Source organism: Heptranchias perlo, chromosome 15 (genome assembly GCF_035084215.1).
Source record: "Heptranchias perlo isolate sHepPer1 chromosome 15, sHepPer1.hap1, whole genome shotgun sequence".
Taxonomy (NCBI): Eukaryota; Metazoa; Chordata; class Chondrichthyes; order Hexanchiformes; family Hexanchidae; genus Heptranchias; species Heptranchias perlo.
Window position 1 is genome coordinate 44,591,227 of NC_090339.1, and position 18,684 is coordinate 44,609,910.

Here is an 18,684-nt window from a genome sequence, read left to right on the forward strand (position 1 = left end):
AAAAAAAAACACAGAGAGAGGCAGAAACATCCGGAAGGCAGAGAGAGCCAGCAAATGACCCATTATATTAAAAACAGATAACATTTGTTCGCTGGTGGGGTAACGTGTAGCGTGACATGAACCCAAGATCCCGGTTGAGGCCGTCCTCATGGGTGCGGAACTTGGCTATCAATTTCTGCTCGACGATTTTGCGTTGTCGTGTGTCTCGAAGGCCGCCTTGGAGTACGCTTACCCGAAGGTCGGTGGATGAATGTCCATGACTGCTGAAGTGTTCCCCGACTGGGAGGGAACCCTCCTGTTTGGCGATTGTTGCGCGGTGTCCGTTCATCCGTTGTCGCAGCGTCTGCATGGTCTCGCCAATGTACCATGCTCTGGGGCATCCTTTCCTGCAACGTATGAGGTAGACAACGTTGGCTGAGTCACAGGAGTATGAACCATGCACTTGGTGGGTGGTGTCATCTCGTGTGATGGTGGTATCTGTGTCGATGATCTGGCATGTCTTGCAGAGGTTACCGTGGCAGGGTTGTGTGGCGTCGTGGACGCTGTTCTCTTGAAAGCTAGGTAGTTTGCTGCGAACGATGGTCTGTTTGAGGTTGGGTGGCTGTTTAAAGGCGAGTAGTGGAGGTGTGGGGATGGCCATAGCGAGGTGTTTGTCCTCATTGATGACATGTTGAAGGCTGCGGAGAACATGGCGTAGTTTCTCCGCTCCGGGGAAGTACTGGACGACAAAGGGTACTCTGTTGGTTGCGTCCCGTGTTAGTCTCCTGAGGAGGTCTATGCGATTTTTTGCTGTGGCCCGTCGGAACTGTCGATCGATGAGTCGAGCGTCATATCCCGTTCTTACTAGGGCGTCTTTCAGCGTCTGTAGGTGTCCATCGCGTTCCTCCTCGTCTGAGCAGACCCTGTGTATTCGCAGGGCCTGTCCATAGGGGATGGCCTCTTTGACGTGGTTAGGGTGGAAGCTGGAAAAGTGGAGCATCGTGAGGTTGTCCGTGGGCTTGCGGTAGAGTGAGGTGCTGAGGTGCCCGTCTTTGATGGAGATTCGTGTGTCCAAGAAAGAAACTGATTCTGAGGAGTAGTCCATGGTGAGCTTGATGGTGGGATGGAACTTGTTGATGTTATCGTGTAGTCTCTTTAGTGATTCCTTGCCGTGGGTCCATAGAAAGAAAATGTCGTCGATGTATCTGGTGTATAGTGTTGGTTGGAGGTCTTGTGCAGTGAAGAAGTCCTGCTCGAACTTGTGCATGAAAATGTTGGCGTATTGGGGTGCGAATTTGGTCCCCATGGCTGTTCCGTGTGTTTGGGTAAAGAACTGGTTATCGAAGGTGAAGACATTGTGATCCAGGATGAAGCGGATGAGTTGTAGGATGGCTTCCGGAGATTGGCTGTTGTTGGTGTTGAGTATTGATGCTGTCGCAGCGATGCCGTCATCGTGGGGGATACTGGTGTATAGTGCCGAGACGTCCATCGTGGTGAGAAGTGTTCCTGGTTCAACTGGTCCGTGGGTACTGAGTTTTTGTAGGAAGTCTGTAGTGTCACGACAGAAGCTGGGGGTTCCCTGTACGATGGGTTTCAGGATGCCCTCGATGTATCCAGAGAGGTTCTCACACAGGGTTCCGTTGCCTGATACGATGGGACGTCCGGGTGTGTTGGCTTTGTGTATCTTTGGGAGGCAGTAGAAGTCTCCCACGCGGGGATTACGTGGGATGAGAATGCGTAGGATGCTTTGAAGGTCTGGATCGAAGGTCTTGATCAGTTTGTTGAGCTGGTGGGTATGTTCTTTGGTCGGATCTGCGGGTAACCGTCTGTAGTGTTCCTGGTTGTCCAGTTGTCGGTATGCTTCTTTGCAATAGTCTGTTCTGTTCTGTATGACTATGGCTCCTCCTTTGTCCGCTGGTTTGATGACGATGTTGCGGTTGGTCTTGAGAGCGTTGATGGCGTTGCGTTGTGCTCGGGTGACATTCTGGACTGTCTTCTGAGTGCGGCTGATGAATCTGGCATTGACGCATTTCCTGACAGCTTGAGCATACATGTCCAGCTGAGGGCAGCGACCCTCCGGAGGAGTCCAGTTTGACTCTTTCCTCTTCGGTTGCTGTACCGCGGATCCCTCTGTCTGCTGTTCCGGATCGTCGATTGTCTCATTGGGTTCGCTGCTGAAATCTTGGGGTTTGTGGTAGAATTCCCGGAGCCTCATTCTCCTGATGAATTCCTCTGTGTCCGCCGCGAGACTAGTGGGGTCCATTTTGGTAGTGGGGCAGAAATTGAGCCCTCGGCTGAGAACTTCGATTTCGTCTGGTTGAAGGGTGTGGTCGGATAAATTGACAATAGACTTCCCTGTGGTTGCAACCGTGGTACCAGGGGAAGCTTGGTCGTTGCTGGTGGTGATGCCGAGTTTCTCAAGCTTCCTGCTCTTGGTTTTCATGTAGGCAGCGTAGTTCCGTTGCCTCGTCTGTTTGGCGGTATAACGTAGCTGGTCTGCTGTGTCCTGAGTACAGGTTGAGAGTATGGACTCTATCTTGGTTTCGAGGTTGTGGCGTCTGCTGTAGAGTTGGTGTATGAGATGGTTGCGGAGTGTGCGAGAGGTACGGCGGCAGAGTCTCTCAGCGTAATCCGAGTTGTATGTGGACTTGAGTGGGTTCGTGATCTGGAGTCCTTTCGGGATCTTGTCTGCTTTCTTGCAGCTCTGTAAAAACTTGATGTCTGTGTCTAAATGCGCGATCTTCTTGGATATCCTTTCCACTGTGAGCCGGCAGTTTGTGGTGTCGATGGTAGTCATGATGTGGAGATGCCGGTGATGGACTGGGGTTGACAATTGTAAACAATTTTACAACACCAAGTTATAGTCCAGCAATTTTATTTTAAATTCACAAGCTTTCGGAGATTTTCTCCTTCCTCAGGCAAATGTTTCAAGATCTCCTTGAAGCCTACGCATTTATACATATTGAACAATACATGGTGTTTACAGACTGCCCCTGCAACTGCCCGTTGCCAAGGCAATCACCGTGTTCAGACAGAGAGGTGTTACCTGCAGAACCTCCGAATACACATTCAACAAAAAAACAAACAGGGAAAAAAAACAGAGAAAAAAAAACACAGAGAGAGGCAGAAACATCCGGAAGGCAGAGAGAGCCAGCAAATGACCCATTATATTAAAAACAGATAACATTTGTTCGCTGGTGGGGTAACGTGTAGCGTGACATGAACCCAAGATCCCGGTTGAGGCCGTCCTCATGGGTGCGGAACTTGGCTATCAATTTCTGCTCGACGATTTTGCGTTGTCGTGTGTCTCGAAGGCCGCCTTGGAGTACGCTTACCCGAAGGTCGGTGGATGAATGTCCATGACTGCTGAAGTGTTCCCCGACTGGGAGGGAACCCTCCTGTTTGGCGATTGTTGCGCGGTGTCCGTTCATCCGTTGTCGCAGCGTCTGCATGGTCTCGCCAATGTACCATGCTCTGGGGCATCCTTTCCTGCAACGTATGAGGTAGACAACGTTGGCTGAGTCACAGGAGTATGAACCATGCACTTGGTGGGTGGTGTCATCTCGTGTGATGGTGGTATCTGTGTCGATGATCTGGCATGTCTTGCAGAGGTTACCGTGGCAGGGTTGTGTGGCGTCGTGGACGCTGTTCTCTTGAAAGCTAGGTAGTTTGCTGCGAACGATGGTCTGTTTGAGGTTGGGTGGCTGTTTAAAGGCGAGTAGTGGAGGTGTGGGGATGGCCATAGCGAGGTGTTTGTCCTCATTGATGACATGTTGAAGGCTGCGGAGAACATGGCGTAGTTTCTCCGCTCCGGGGAAGTACTGGACGACAAAGGGTACTCTGTTGGTTGCGTCCCGTGTTAGTCTCCTGAGGAGGTCTATGCGATTTTTTGCTGTGGCCCGTCGGAACTGTCGATCGATGAGTCGAGCGTCATATCCCGTTCTTACTAGGGCGTCTTTCAGCGTCTGTAGGTGTCCATCGCGTTCCTCCTCGTCTGAGCAGACCCTGTGTATTCGCAGGGCCTGTCCATAGGGGATGGCCTCTTTGACGTGGTTAGGGTGGAAGCTGGAAAAGTGGAGCATCGTGAGGTTGTCCGTGGGCTTGCGGTAGAGTGAGGTGCTGAGGTGCCCGTCTTTGATGGAGATTCGTGTGTCCAAGAAAGAAACTGATTCTGAGGAGTAGTCCATGGTGAGCTTGATGGTGGGATGGAACTTGTTGATGTTATCGTGTAGTCTCTTTAGTGATTCCTTGCCGTGGGTCCATAGAAAGAAAATGTCGTCGATGTATCTGGTGTATCAAAGATGTAATAGAAAAACATCTAGAATCCATAAAATATAATAGAGAAAAGTCAGCACAGATTTCAAAAGGGAAGGTCACGCTTGAACAACCTTATTGAATTCTTTGAAGAAGTAAAAGAAAGTGTAGACAAGGGTAATGTAGTAGATATAATATATTTGGATTTTCAAAAGGCCTTCGATAAAGTACCGCATAGTAGATTCATGACTAAAATCAGAGCACGTGGAGTCAGAGAACAAGTAGCAGAATGGATAGCAAGCTGGCTACAAAACAGAAAACAGAGAGTAGGGGTTAAAGGTAGTTACTCAGACTGGCAAAAGGTGGGAAGTGGTGTTCCACAAGGATCGGTGCTAGATCCATTGTTGTTCACCATTTACATAAATGATTTGGACTCGGGAATCGGAAGCACAATTTCAAAATTTGCAGACGACACCAAATTGGGGGGATATAGTTAATACTGAGGAGGATTGTGACAAAATTCAGGAAGACATTAATAAACTTGCAGAATGGGCGTGTAATTGGCAAATGAATTTCAATATAGATAAGTGTGAGGTGGTACATTTTGGTAGGAAGAATAAGGGGGCCACATACTGCTTGGATAATAAGAATCTAAATGGAGTAGAGGAGCAAAGGGATCTGGGGGTACAGATACACAAATCACTAAAAGTAGCAATGCAGATTAATAAGGCCATAAAAAATGTAAACCAAGTACTGGCGTTCATTTCTGGAGGGATAGAATTGAAAAGCAGAGAAGTTATGTTAAACTTGTAAAGAACATTGGTTAGACCACACTTGGAGTACAGTGAACAGTTCTGGTCTCCATATTATAAAAAAGATATAGAGGCACTGGAGCAGGTGCAAAAAAGATTTACTAGGCCGATACCAGAATTGAAAGGTTATATCTATCAGGAAAGATTGAGTAGGCTAGGGCTCTTTTGTCTAGAAAAGAGAAGGTTGAGGGTTGACCTGATTGAGGTCTTTAAGGTTTTGATAGGGTAGACGTGGAGAAGATTTTTCCACTTGTGCGGGAGACCAGACCTAGGGTCATAAATATAAGATAGTCACTAATAAATCCAATAGGTCATTCAGGACAAACCTCTTTACCCAGAGAGTGGTTAGACTATGGAACTCACTACCACCAGGTGTAGTTGAGGCAACTAGCTACATTTAAGGAAAAGCTAGATGAACACATGAGGGAGAGAGGAATAGAAGGATATGCTGATAGGGAGGGAGCAGGCTCGTCTGGAGCATAGACACTGGCATGGACTGGTTGGGCCAAATGACCTATTTCTGTGCTGTACATTCTATGTAACCAAGAACCCATCTTCCCTCTCAGGTGAATGTAAAAGATCTCATGGCACCATCCAAAGAAGAGCAGGGGCGTTTTCCTGATGTCCTGACTAACAATTATCCTTCAACTTACTTAACCGAAAATAGATTGTCTGGTCATTTATTTCAGTACCGTTTGTGGAATCTTGCTGTGTGGAAATTGGCTGCATGTTTGTAACTACACTTCACTGGCTGTGAAGTGATTTGGGACATTCTAAGGACATGCAAGGTGCTGTATAAATGCAAGTTTTTTTTATTTATTCATTGATTGCCTCGCTGACCAGCAAGAAACACAGCCTCCTTAAATACTAGCTACAACTCCTTAACAGCTGCATCTGTGCACAATTTCCCAAACTCTGCTGGCAGAGAATTCCTGCCAGCAGCCTCCAACAAGGCCAAGAGCTCACTATGAATATTTAATTCGGCTGACTGGTCAGCCGTGCATGATTTTGGCGAGCAGAAAGCTCGTTCCACTCAAGTCCCGATACTGATGTGCTGGAAGCATAAAAATATCTTGAGATCACAATAGTTTTGAATGAGGAAGGCCCTTTGGTCACTTGATCATAACCTTCCAGAATACCAACTCTCCCATCTTCCCATTACAGCATGTAGCCGTTTCTTTAATAAGTCTTATCACCTGGTCTCAATCAGCACTTCTTTCCAGATGTTTATCACCATGTGAGTACCTCAGTCTTTTCACGTGGGCCCTTTATAGACCATTACAGAAATAGCAAAATAGAAGTACCTTATTCCTGTTTCAATTTCTGAAACTATTTCATCCCAATGATTTTTCCGATAGAAGTAATTTAGTTTCCATTGCAGCAATCCATTTACTCCTAGCCCTGCTTCTGAATCAGTCTGCACAGAGAGCAATGCTTGGTTGAGTCTAAATTTATGAAACGGACAGAAAATTAGCAGAGGAACTGTTGAAAAAAAGAGACGACTGCAGCTTTAAAATAAAGACACATCTTGAATAAAACATTATGTGTTTGCTTGGCAGGGTTTTAGAAATGTTTAATGTTAACTGGTCAATCCACTGAACATATAATTGCCAGGACTTACAGATGTACTGTTTTCCCCTTTTCATATTTTAAAATGTAGACCTGCTAATTTGTCCTTTTGAGATTAAAAAAAACATTTGATCTATTTTAATGCATGAAAATTTTTTATTTTGCTTCAAGCAAATGAAAACTGGGTCATTCACCAGTAATTTACCAGCAAAGTGAATTTGTCCTGTCTGGGCTTCAAAGCACAGTGAGAATTTGAAATTCACTTTTGATCAAACTGTTTCATATCTTCAAAATGCAGTTAACAAATGATCAGAGCCTGGTGGAAAAGGCTAGGAGGAGGGATTGTCTATAGACTCGCTCGGTTAAAATAGCGCTCATTGGAGATTGTTGTTAAAACCAGCAGAAAAAAACATGGTAGACATCATTAATGTTATTCCGTGTTTTCCACCCTATCCAAACAGTCATCATGTTCACTCGTGAAATTGTCAGAGCTTGTTAAAGTACAATTGTATGTTACAGTCAGGTTAATTTCAAATGTGCTATGTTCCACAGAGTGTTAAAAAAACTCGTATAGTGTACTGTTTCCCACAGTTTATAATTCAGGAGAACGGCTGCAATATGAATGCAGTAGCTCTTACATGTGTTGTTCTGCATTATCACACTAGGCTAAACGTAAGGCAGAGTGGAAGTGCAGGCTTCACAGAAGAATAACTACTCTAGGGAATGTGAGTACATGCCCATGACATGCTGCATCTGTCTAATAGATCAGCAATGCATTATAAGGTTGAGACTTTCCATGGAGGTGGTAACAGAATCCTGCAAAGTGCTGTACGATGAGTTGCACAGTGCCACACTCTCTGTTCCAGTGAAGATTTCTACAGCATTTCATTGTTATTCTACTGGTAGCATTCAGTCACCAACAGGAACTTAACAGCAATGAGCCAATACACAGTACACCAAAGTGTCCATCACGTTACAAATTCACTCCTTAGTCATACATATAAATAAATGCACTCTGGCATGAAAAACAACCTGCAGTTAAAAATGCAGCAGGGATTTTATCACATTTCTGAATTCAGTAGGCCTTAGGGGAATAGCAGTTGCATAAGTGTGGCCATTTGGGCATCGTATGCCAATGGCATTGGGAGCATTGATTGAAAGGCCTTTACATTGAATGTGCAGATGATCATATCATAGTATCAGTAGGTACAGCACAGGAGGAAGCCATTCGGCCCATCATGCCTGTGCCGGCTCTTTGAAAGAGCTATCCAATTAGTCCCATTCCCCAATCTTTCCCCGTAGCCCTATAAATTTTTTCCCTTTAAGTATTTATCTAATTCCCCTTTGAAAGTTACTGTTGAAGCTGCTTCCACCACCCTTTCAGGCAGTGCATTCCAGATCAATACAACTCACTGCTTAAAAAAATGTATCCTCATGTCGCCTCTGGGTCTTTTGCCGATCACCTTATATCTGTGTCCTCTGGTTACCGACCCTTCTGTCATTGGAAACAGTTTCTCCTTATTTACTCTATCAAAACTGTTCACGATCTTGAACATCTCTATCAAATCTCCCCTTAACTTTCTCTGTTCCAAGGAGAACAACCCCAGCTTCTCCAGTCTCCCCACATAACTGAAGTCCCTCATCCCTGGTACCATTCTAGTAAATCTCTTCTGCACCCTCTCTAAAGCCTTGATATCCTTCCTAAAGTGCGGTGCCCAGAATTGAACTCAATACTCCAGCTGAGGCCTAACCAGTGTTTTATAAAGCTTTAGCATAACTTCCTTGCTTTTGTACTCTATGCTTCTATTAATAAAGCCCAGGATCCCATATGCTTTTTTAACAGCCTTCTCAACTTGTCCTGCCCCCTTCAAACATTTGTGCATGTGCATCCTCAGGTCTCTCTGTTCCTGCACCTCCTTTAAAATTGTACCATTTAGTTTATTTTGCCTCTCCTCATTCTTCCTACCAAAATGCATCACTTCACACTTCTCTGCGGTAAATTTCACCAGTCTGACTATGTCTTCCTGAAGTCTGTTACTATCCTCCACATTGTTTACTACATTTCCGAGTTTTGTGTCATCTGCAAACTTTGAAATTAAATCGTCTATACCCAAGTCCAGGTCATTAATATACATCAAAAAGAGCAGAGGTCCTAATACTGATCCCTGGGGAACACCACTGCATACTTTCCTCCAATCTGAAAAACACCCATCCACCATTCCTCTCTGCTTTCTGTCCCCTAACCAATTTTGTATCCATGCTGCCATTGTCCCTTTAATACCATTAGCTTTAATTTTGCTAACAAGCCTACTATGTGTTACTTTATCAAATGCCATTTGAAAGTCCATATACACATCAACTACACTACCCTCAATCAACCCTCTCCATTACTTCATCAAAGAACTCAATCAAGTTAGTCAAACACGATTTTCCTTTAACAAATCTGTGTTGACTTTCATTTATCAGCCCATATTTTTCCAAGTGCCAATTAATTTTGACCTGGATTATTGCCTCTAAAAGTTCTCCTACCACCAACGTTAGGCTGACTGGCCTGTAATTGTCAGGTTCATCCCTCGCTCCTTTTTTGAACAAGGGTGTAACATTTGCAATCCTCCAGTCCTCCAGCTCCCCCATATCTAAGGAGAATTGGAAGATTGTGGCCAGAGCCTCTGCAATTTCCACCCTTATTTCCCTCAGTAATGTAGGATGCATCCCACCTGGACCGGGTGACTTTTCTACTTTGAGTACTGCTAATCTTTTAAGTACCTCCTCTTTATCTATTTTTATCCTATCCAGTATCGCTACTACCTCCTCCTTTACTGTTACAATGGCAGTATCCTCATCTCGAGTGAAGACGGATGGCAAAGTATTCAATTAGTACCTCAGCCATGCCCTCTGCCTCAACAAAAAGATCTCCTTTTTTGCCCCTTATTGGTCCCACTCTTCCTTTGACTATCAGAAACATAGAACTATGAATGTGAATGCCAGGTTTCCCAGGAGCACCAATGACTCACAATGTGCCGGTGCAACATTGCCAAACTGTTTGTAGATGATGCAGCACTAAACCGGTGGTCACTAGCTGACATGAATGATGCTTTGCTCATGTGTCTCACAAGCTCAGTACAAGGGCCGAAATAAGTTATAATGAGGTCCATTGTTTGACAAGAGTGCTAATTGAGTAAACATTTGACATCCTCAAACAGTGCTTTGGACACCTGGCACAGTCTGCAGGTATGTCTCATGGATACCCATGGGAAGGCAGCCAAGATTGTGGCATTTGTTGCATGCTCCACAACATTACCATTGATAGAGTTGTCAGCACACATGTGACTGATGAGTCCCAGGAACTGCTGACATCAAGAGAGCTACAGTAATGTTTGATTACCACTTGGTGCTGAGCTTTTGCACAATCACACAACAGCAGTGGTGGCTGACCTATTCAGTTTATCTCAGCTAATAGTTACATTCTCTAGCATGTTTATTTACAGCCCTGCATTTAGTGATATTCAAAAAATTCATCAGATTAAACATCAAATTAAAGACCTTTTATTATCATTGTAAGCTAGATCAATTATTTGAAACATATATCGCTGAAAGGAAGTTCAGCTCCAACCAAAACAGATTCTCTGTCCCATCAATATGTGGATATAAATAAACTCGTTTTAATAAATAAAATATGGCAGCTGATGTTTGTGGATTCTTTATTAAGTTGGAAAAAAAAGAATGTTTCATGTCACAGTTGAAGTCCCAGTCTGGGAGAAAACATAAATAAGCTGTAGTCTAGGTAATATAAGAGCATAGGTATACTAGACTGATAGCTGCTTGGAGCGATGTGGGGACAACCCATGTTATTCAATCAGCTCCAGGGAAAACAAGAGTTCACCAATGTTCAAATCTCTTATATTTTATAGCAAAGAGCCAACAGGATAGTCAGATCTCTAGAAACGGGTGGCATGTAGACTGCCTGGGAAGATTTTAATGTTTGCTTCACACTGGTTGTAGTTATATCATCACCTCAACATCACAACTGGGATTTACCACCCCTGCCACTGGCTGTTCCTTCCTCATACGCTGTATGGAAATGGCAGTGGGACCCCAGTGGATTTCCATCTTGTCCTCCCCTCTTAACGCCATTTCCTGTGACTGCCATGGGAAAGGTGGCAGTAGGTCCCAGGAAGTGGTGGCAATAACCCTGGGTTCCCCTTAGAGAGGGGAGGACCTTGTAGAAGCCTCCACTTCTTCTGTTCTGGACCCTACTTACCTTCTTGTGTAGACCTCGGTCTCTGCAGGATTTTGTGGCTGGGTAATGGCGAGCTCCATCTTGGCAGTGGTAATCCTGCCAGGTGCCTGCAGTACATACAGGATGAACCCCGACCCAGTTGCCTAAGTTGGGGTTCCAGTGGTGTCAGAAGGGCAGGTGGAAGTCCCGTCACACCAGAACATTGCCACTGGCAGGACAGTCCAGGCTGTAAACTCATGCAGGGCAGGGCTTTTTCTTAGGCAACAGAATTGAAGTTTAGCCAGACAGTATCAACAGGGTACTGTCTGGCCACAGCTTATGCTGCAGCTACCAATCACAGTATAAATGCAGCATTCGACTGTTGCTTACTGATAATCAAGTCGACTGAATTTCTATGGATGAGTTAGAATTTCTAGAAGCTAAAAAGCAAGTTGACAGTTTTATAGCTAGCGGAGAACAGAAGAGGTGAACTAATCTGAAACGATCTAACAGCTACCAGTAAGTATTTTGTCCTACTTTGAGACTGAAGTATCACTGAATTACCTTGAATGCCATATAGCAGTTCAATTTGGCAGACTTCATCAAAACAAATAGGACTTGACTTCATGATGTGAGGGGTTATTGGAACAAGGAATGGTTCTTTTGTCTACCACAGGTAGTGGCTCTGTCCGCGGAGTAGGTATATAGTTTGTAAGTGAACTATGAGATCTATGATATCCTTGGTCAGTACTACAAATTCACTAGTCAAACATCCCTGGACCTGAGGCAACCAAGAGGGTTGTGCAAAATGAGTCAAGGGGATTAAGAGCTAATACTTAATAGAAGCATGCTCCACTTGCTCTAAGGGAAGATCAGATGTGCTGGTATCTGTAACCGGCAGTGTACACTGGACTGGAAGATAATTCCAGCCAAATCTACAGCTTCCAATAATATGCAGTACTGAATGTTAGTGGAGTGACTTTCTATGTATCAATTTAGTCTCGGGTGATACTTTGATTAAGGTGATTTATCAGAACAAGTATATATTGTGTTGTGAAGAGCCCTCTGCTAACTCCTCCATGGAGTCTTTCTTAATAGATTTTTATTAACATGAAGAAAAAGATGTTGCAGCTTTAGGATTCATGGGAATGAAATTACAGACTATAATATTAGCAATAGGCATGTAAAGGGGTCTGTGCAAAATTACTTTCTCTGCCATTTTTTTGAAACTGTCAATCTGTTTATATTAAAATGACCGCAGGGGCAATTTTCTGTGTGTTATAACGTGTTACGATCTATGAATGTGTTAGCACATTTGTTACTAATATGGCACAGCATGATTTCAAGCCCTGCCTTTGTTTTGTCAGGCATTTTTTTAGAGTCAGCATCAGCCATTTTGAGCTGGATCAAGGCTCTAAGACTCTTGGCACATTATTTCTTGTTTGTTTTTCTCCTTCCCATCTTCCCTCATCCTCTGATGGAATTGACCTATCATGGTTCCACAGCGTCAGTTGTCCACTAAAGCCTCACCCAGATTTCTTTATGTGAGAACTTGGCGAGTGACTATCAGTGCAGAACTTTGCACCAGAAGGCATCACAGCTGAGCTCCATTGTGCCCTTATCCGATGTATTTCCAGCAGGGATAGCAATCAAAGGTGGACACTCTGGCGGGCTTTTCTGTTCTCAGGCCCAGGAGACACTGAGTAAAATTGGAGGGCTGGGATCAACTATTTCTCGTTTTAGCTGAAAATCCTCAGCAGGTGTTGCAAATCACCGAAATATGATGCAGCAGAAGCCACTAGAGATACTCAATTTGCCTGGTAGCCATTGGGAAACAGTTTCTGTAGCTCACGCAGTGTTTGAAAACAGATCATGGTTTTATGCTTTTAAGAAAATAGCTCATAAAATGTTTAACTGTTAACAAAAACAATAACATTTACAATCCATTTGATTATTTTATTCCCTCACACCCCAGGAGACTGATTCTAGGGAGTGATGGTGGTGCTGGTGCGTACTACTTACCTATTATGTCAGTGTGTGGTGGATTTACCAATCCAAAGCTAGTAGGCAGTATTAAAATATGGCAAGCATCAGTACGTGCAAGTCATATTCCAAAATATAGCATGGAAATCTTAATTAGATAAATGCATTGTAACTAGTAAAGATCTTGGGTCAGATGAAGTGGCAAATAGGGATTAAATATATTTGTAAATCTATCTATTGGTGATAGTTTTTCACTTTGAACTTTATTGAACCATATATAGAGGATAAAGTGCCCTAATATTGATCTCCATAGCACATGGACAATGTTCATTTTCCAAGGTATGAGAGAAAGAAAAATGGGCATTTTACTTCTGCTAGCAGAAATCCATTCCTGACCTTCCTGCCTCACTGTATGACCCAAGGATGTCCAGATGTAGGGGCTCCTAAAGAAGCTGGCTGCAGGTCTTGCATCGAGAATCCCCTACAATTAGAGGGCATGAGGGGGCCAGGAAGCAAGGCAAAGAAGGCTCCAAACTTTTTATTTTTTGCTTGGACATATGAGATCGTTCTCCCTGCTGTTCTCCAACAGCAGCCAGCAGGCCTGAAGTTGATAGCCAGTCCCTACGCCTTTGTTTCCACCCTAACTTCCTGGCACAAGGATTTTTCAGGGGCAACCTGCACTGGGGGCATGACCAGGCCGTGCTAATGAAACGAGCCACCAAATCTGCTTGTGCTCCATGGGCTCGAATTTAGCAGGCCTGCGGGTTCCCAGCGGGTGGTCCTCCGGGAGCGTGGTCAACACGCTCGGCGAAATTAGTGCGTTGCCCGCGCGATCGTAGCAGGCAACACACTAATAGGAATCAATTACCTGCTCCTCCGCGGTCCACGCTGCTGGTCTGCGCATCGGGCGGGCTGCGCATGCGCAGTACGATCTGTCAGCTGGAGGCTCTCTAGTTAAAGGGGCAGTCCTCCACTGACAGATGCTGCAACCAATGGAACAAATTGCAGCATGGAGCAGCCCAGGGGGAAGGCTGCTCCCAGTTTAATGATGCCTCACCCAAGGTATCATCAGATGGGGTGAGGAGGAGGGGGAGGACACAGATCTTCCCCCCGGCGGGCGGGAGGAAGCGGCCTGCCTCTGCCACCAAGAAGGTCTGGCTCGAGGTGGCAGAGGGGGTCACCTGCGCCACGAACATATCGCCCACCTGCATACAGTGCAGGAGGCGCTGCAATGACCGCAGTAGGTCAGCCACAGTGAGAACACGAAGTCTTTCCCCTACACTCCGTCTGCCACAACACTGCCCCCACCCCACATCTCCTTCGGCACCGCCAACACTACTCTGTCACATCACCCTTCATACCCACTCAAACCCCATCCTCATCTTACCTCCACCTACTCACCTCGCCAGTACTCATCCTGCCACTAACACGCAACCCAATCCTCATACAATCTCATTGCTCCATCCCATACTCACCCTGCCGTGCATCTCCCTCACGGCCAGCCTCACTCAACCTGCCACCACCTGTGCTGCAGCCACAGGGCATGCATCACATATGTGCAGTAGGCAGCGTAAGGCAAACGTGTCGTGAGCATGAAGGGGGTGCACAAGGGTGTCTGAGGGTTTGTCCTGGGTGTTACCTATATTGAATTTCAGAGCAACAAACAGCACACATTATATTGACACCACCACTGCCATGTCTCCGCGAATCCTGTCCGTTGTGTCCAATAATGCCCGCTCCTGGGTATCACTATGAGGACCCACCACTGATGCCACCCATCGTGTTACTGCAGAGTAGGTGCAGGTGTATTTGCAGGGCTCTTCCGCGCAGACGACTGAGAGACATCGGCGGTGTAGCCGGCTGCACCCTGGAAGGATGCGGAGGAGAAGTTGTGGAGGGCAGTGGTGACTTTGACAGCGACAGGTAAGCAGTTGGTGCTGGGGCCAGCCAGGAGCAGCTCGGCATGAAAGAGCCTGCAGATCTCCACGACTACATGTCGAGCGAATCTGCGCCTCCATGTGCACTGCTGCTCGGAGAGGTCCGGGGAGCTGCGCCTCGGTCTGTGGACCCTGCGGCGAGGGTAGTGCCCTCTGCGATGTGTCTCTCCCTGCGGTAGCCCTCCCTCCTGCTGTGCAGGTGGGCGTGCAACAACACCGTGTTGGGGGGCTCCACGTCTCTGCGGCGGACGGCGTGGACTGCGAGGCTGCTGGGGCTGGTCATGCTGTTCGTCCTCCGAGGGTGTCCACGCACCACCCATCTGGCAGGTGTTGCCCTATGTGACGCGGTGGCCTCCTGCGTGGGTGAGGGCACTCCCCCGTGGAGTGCACCTTGGCACCTGCCACAGGCTGCTGGCTGCAACACGCCTGGTTGGAGAGAGACTGTTTCCCCCAGTGTGGGAAACTCACTGCCTTGAACCGAAAATCCCACACTTCCTCTTTTGACAGCTGCTTCAGCTCATTAACTGACCTCAACAAGCAAGGTAAGTACTCTCAAGTGGAACCCAGCTGGCTTTAATTGCCTGCGGGATTCCCACCAGCGGGGCTTGCGCGCGCAGCCCCGCACGTCAGCGCGGTACCCGGAAGTGGGCGGGATTTCGGCGCGATCCGGTCACGTGACCGGATATCGGGATTTTCGGGGCCCCCCCACTGGAAACCCGCAGGTAACCCGACGCGAAAATCGAGCCCCATGTGTCCAGTCCAGGGCAAAAGGGGAGAGGAATAACCCAGCCTAGATCTTTTTGAGTGCAAACAGGAATCTACTCTGCTTAAAATAAATGGGTTAGCAACTGTATTAAAATAATGCACAAAGGAATTTTACGTGAATGAGGTAACCAGTGAGAAAAGAGAAAAATTAACATTGTGATTTCTATTACATCACTGTGACAATGTAATTGGCAATGCACTTTTGTTTGAGTCATGTCGAACGATGTTAACTGTATCTCCTTCAAAAATGGGGGGAAATTGTCTTGTCTGCAACCATTAAGACTAACTATGAAGTACATACAGGGTAATTATTCACAGTTACTGTCAAAGTAATAATGCACAATTAACCTTTCTTCATGTCTGAATTTATCACCAACAGTAGATTAATCCAGAAGTGTCAGACCTGAAGCTCCAGGGTCACATGCATCGCCTGGGCCCTGGCAATCTGGTCCTCCAAGCCCAGGCAACTCTGTAATATATACATTCATTTCTAATTTGCTAGTTTGTTCTATTTGAAGTTTGTGAGCCCAGAGATTTGGAAAGGGCTGTTTTCAGAGTGGTTGCCTCACTGGCGGGCATACCCTATAAAACACCAATATCAGTTAATATCACCAACTTGATTTGTATGGAAATTAATGGGAACATTGATTTAAACTTTATATGTGCCCCCCAGGGCTCCATGTATTTGAATGGTCCAAAAAGCCAAAATATTGGTCAACATGGATTAAGCCAGGAAATGTAATACATTAAGCTATCCAATGCAAATTAAACAGTTCAACAGCAGCTCATATCCTTAAGTTAGAATAGATTTCTGCTAGAGGAAGCAAAATGCCAAGAATGTATGAGGTGGAGGAAGAAGGAGGCAGGGTTAGTTAATATTAGGCCCAGAGTTAAATCCAGGCACTGGATCCAGGCTTAAATCTAGCCCAAACAATTGGATAAATGTTTGTTTGCTGGGAGTAAGGGTTCTACATGAAATGAGCTTGGGTTATCTCAATCCAGTTCCAAGAGAAAATGGGCTGGATTTTCCTCTTTATCTCTCTTTATAGACTGGCTATATAGGAAATCGGGAGATTTCCTGAGGGCTCACGTGAATGGTTTTATAGCACTGTATTGTCACCACCCTTTTTTGCCGTGAGAAATCTGGGCACTTTTGGAGGAGTCAGCTTCCACCCCGAATCTGATCACTGAGAATACCATATATAGTAGAGAATACCATACTATATAAGTGGCAGTATATGAGCAGCACAGTGGTATCCCTGAGGTGAGTACTATTTCAACGATGCCATTTTTGATTTTCTGACTGAATATTGCAAAACCTTTGCCTAGTCATAAATTTTTGATTGTTTCTTGGTCTGGAACTTTACTGAAGACTTCTCCTGACAGTTTTTGTGAGTGCTTGAGAAAGTATATTTCTGGACTGGGAGATGAATTTCCCATTGGGGATCCCTCTATGCCTGTGCTATGAAGAGGAGGGGAAGGAGGATATAGAAAAGGTTGGACTGGAGGCTTTTAGAGTGAGGCGTCACTGAGACATTTGTTCCTTACATGCCGATACCTACTCCATAGGGTTTACAGACTAAGAAGGTCTTATTTAGATTTCTCTGCCCATCAGTGCCCAAAATGCTGCACCTTCCCCCAGAGGCTATTGGGAAGTTATGCCAGCTCTGCCCAAAGATCTGCCAACCCACTTCCACCAGGAGAGCAGGATTGTCTGTGGCAGTGAAAGTGACTACTGCCTTGAATTTCTTTGCCACTGGGTCCTTCCAAGCAGCCTTGGATGGCCTTTGTCAGATTAGTCTTGTATAAAGAAGGTCATTGTGCACTCTTCAGGCAGGCCCTGTAGTTTATTACATTTTCCATGGAACCTGTGAAACAAAAAGGGTGTGTAGTCTAATTATATAGATTGTCAGGATTCCCACAGGTGCAAGGAGCAATTACCAGAACATAAGTGGCATTGAAAGCTCCATATGTCAGCCCCCTCGATTTCATTCAGAAGAAAAGCTGTCATTCAATAAATGCCTAGCTGTTGGTTGCTGTCATTCATCTTATCGTGCACATTACCCAGCGGGCATGACAGTTTTGTCATGCGACAATCCACCATAACAACCTTGATGATTCAGAGCCATGTATCAAGGTGGTTGACTGGTGATCAGGGGATATCCCCTGCAGTGATGGCTTATGGCTCCAGTAGGGCATCTGCAGAGAGGAGAAGAACCAGTATAATGAGGCTCATGGGACTACAAGAACATTTTGAAGTCTCGTGTTAAATCGGGTGTAGCCTTGCAGTGCAATCCCACAAGAGTCTCCAGATTCATTGTTGCTTGCTGCGTTCGGCACAATATTGCCACTCTGAAAGGATTATTTTTTCCTGAAGCTGGAGGGGATGATGAGGATGATGAGGGGTCAAGAATCTACTTGGTTAGAGTTAAGAAACAATAGAGGTGCCATTATACTACTGGGTGTATTCTATAGGCCACCAACTAGTGGAAAGGATATAAGGAGCAAATTTGCAGGAAATTACGGAGAGGTGCAAGAGCCATAGAGTAGTGATAATGGGGGACTTCAACTATCCTAATATAGATTGGGATAGTAATGGTGTAAAGGAATTTTTGAAGTGTGTTCAGGAGAACTTTCTTGACCAGTACGTTTCTGGCCCAATGTGAAAGGAGGCATTGTTGGATCTGGTTCTGGGGAATGAGGTTGGCCAAGTGGTGCAAGTTTCAGTGGGGGAACATTTAGGGAACAGCGATCATAGTATCATAAGGTTTAAATTAGCTATGGAAAAGGACAAGGAGCAATCTAGAGTAAAAATACTCAATTGGAGGAGGGCGAATTTCAGTGGGATGAGAACGGATCCAGCTCAGATAAATTGGAATCAAAGATTGACAGGCAAAACTGTAATTGAACAACGGGCGGCCTTTAAAGAAGTGATGGTTCAGGTACAGTCTAAGTACATTCCCACGAAGGGGAAAGGTAGGGCAACCAAAGCCAGAGCTCCCTGGATTATGAAAGAGATAGAGAGTAAGATGAAGCAGAAAAAAGGGGCGTATGACAGATGTCAGCTTGATAACACAAGTGAGAACCAGGCTGAATATAGAAAGTTCAGAGGGGAAGTGAAAAAGGCAATAAGAGGGGCAAAGAGAGAGTATGAGAATAGACTGGT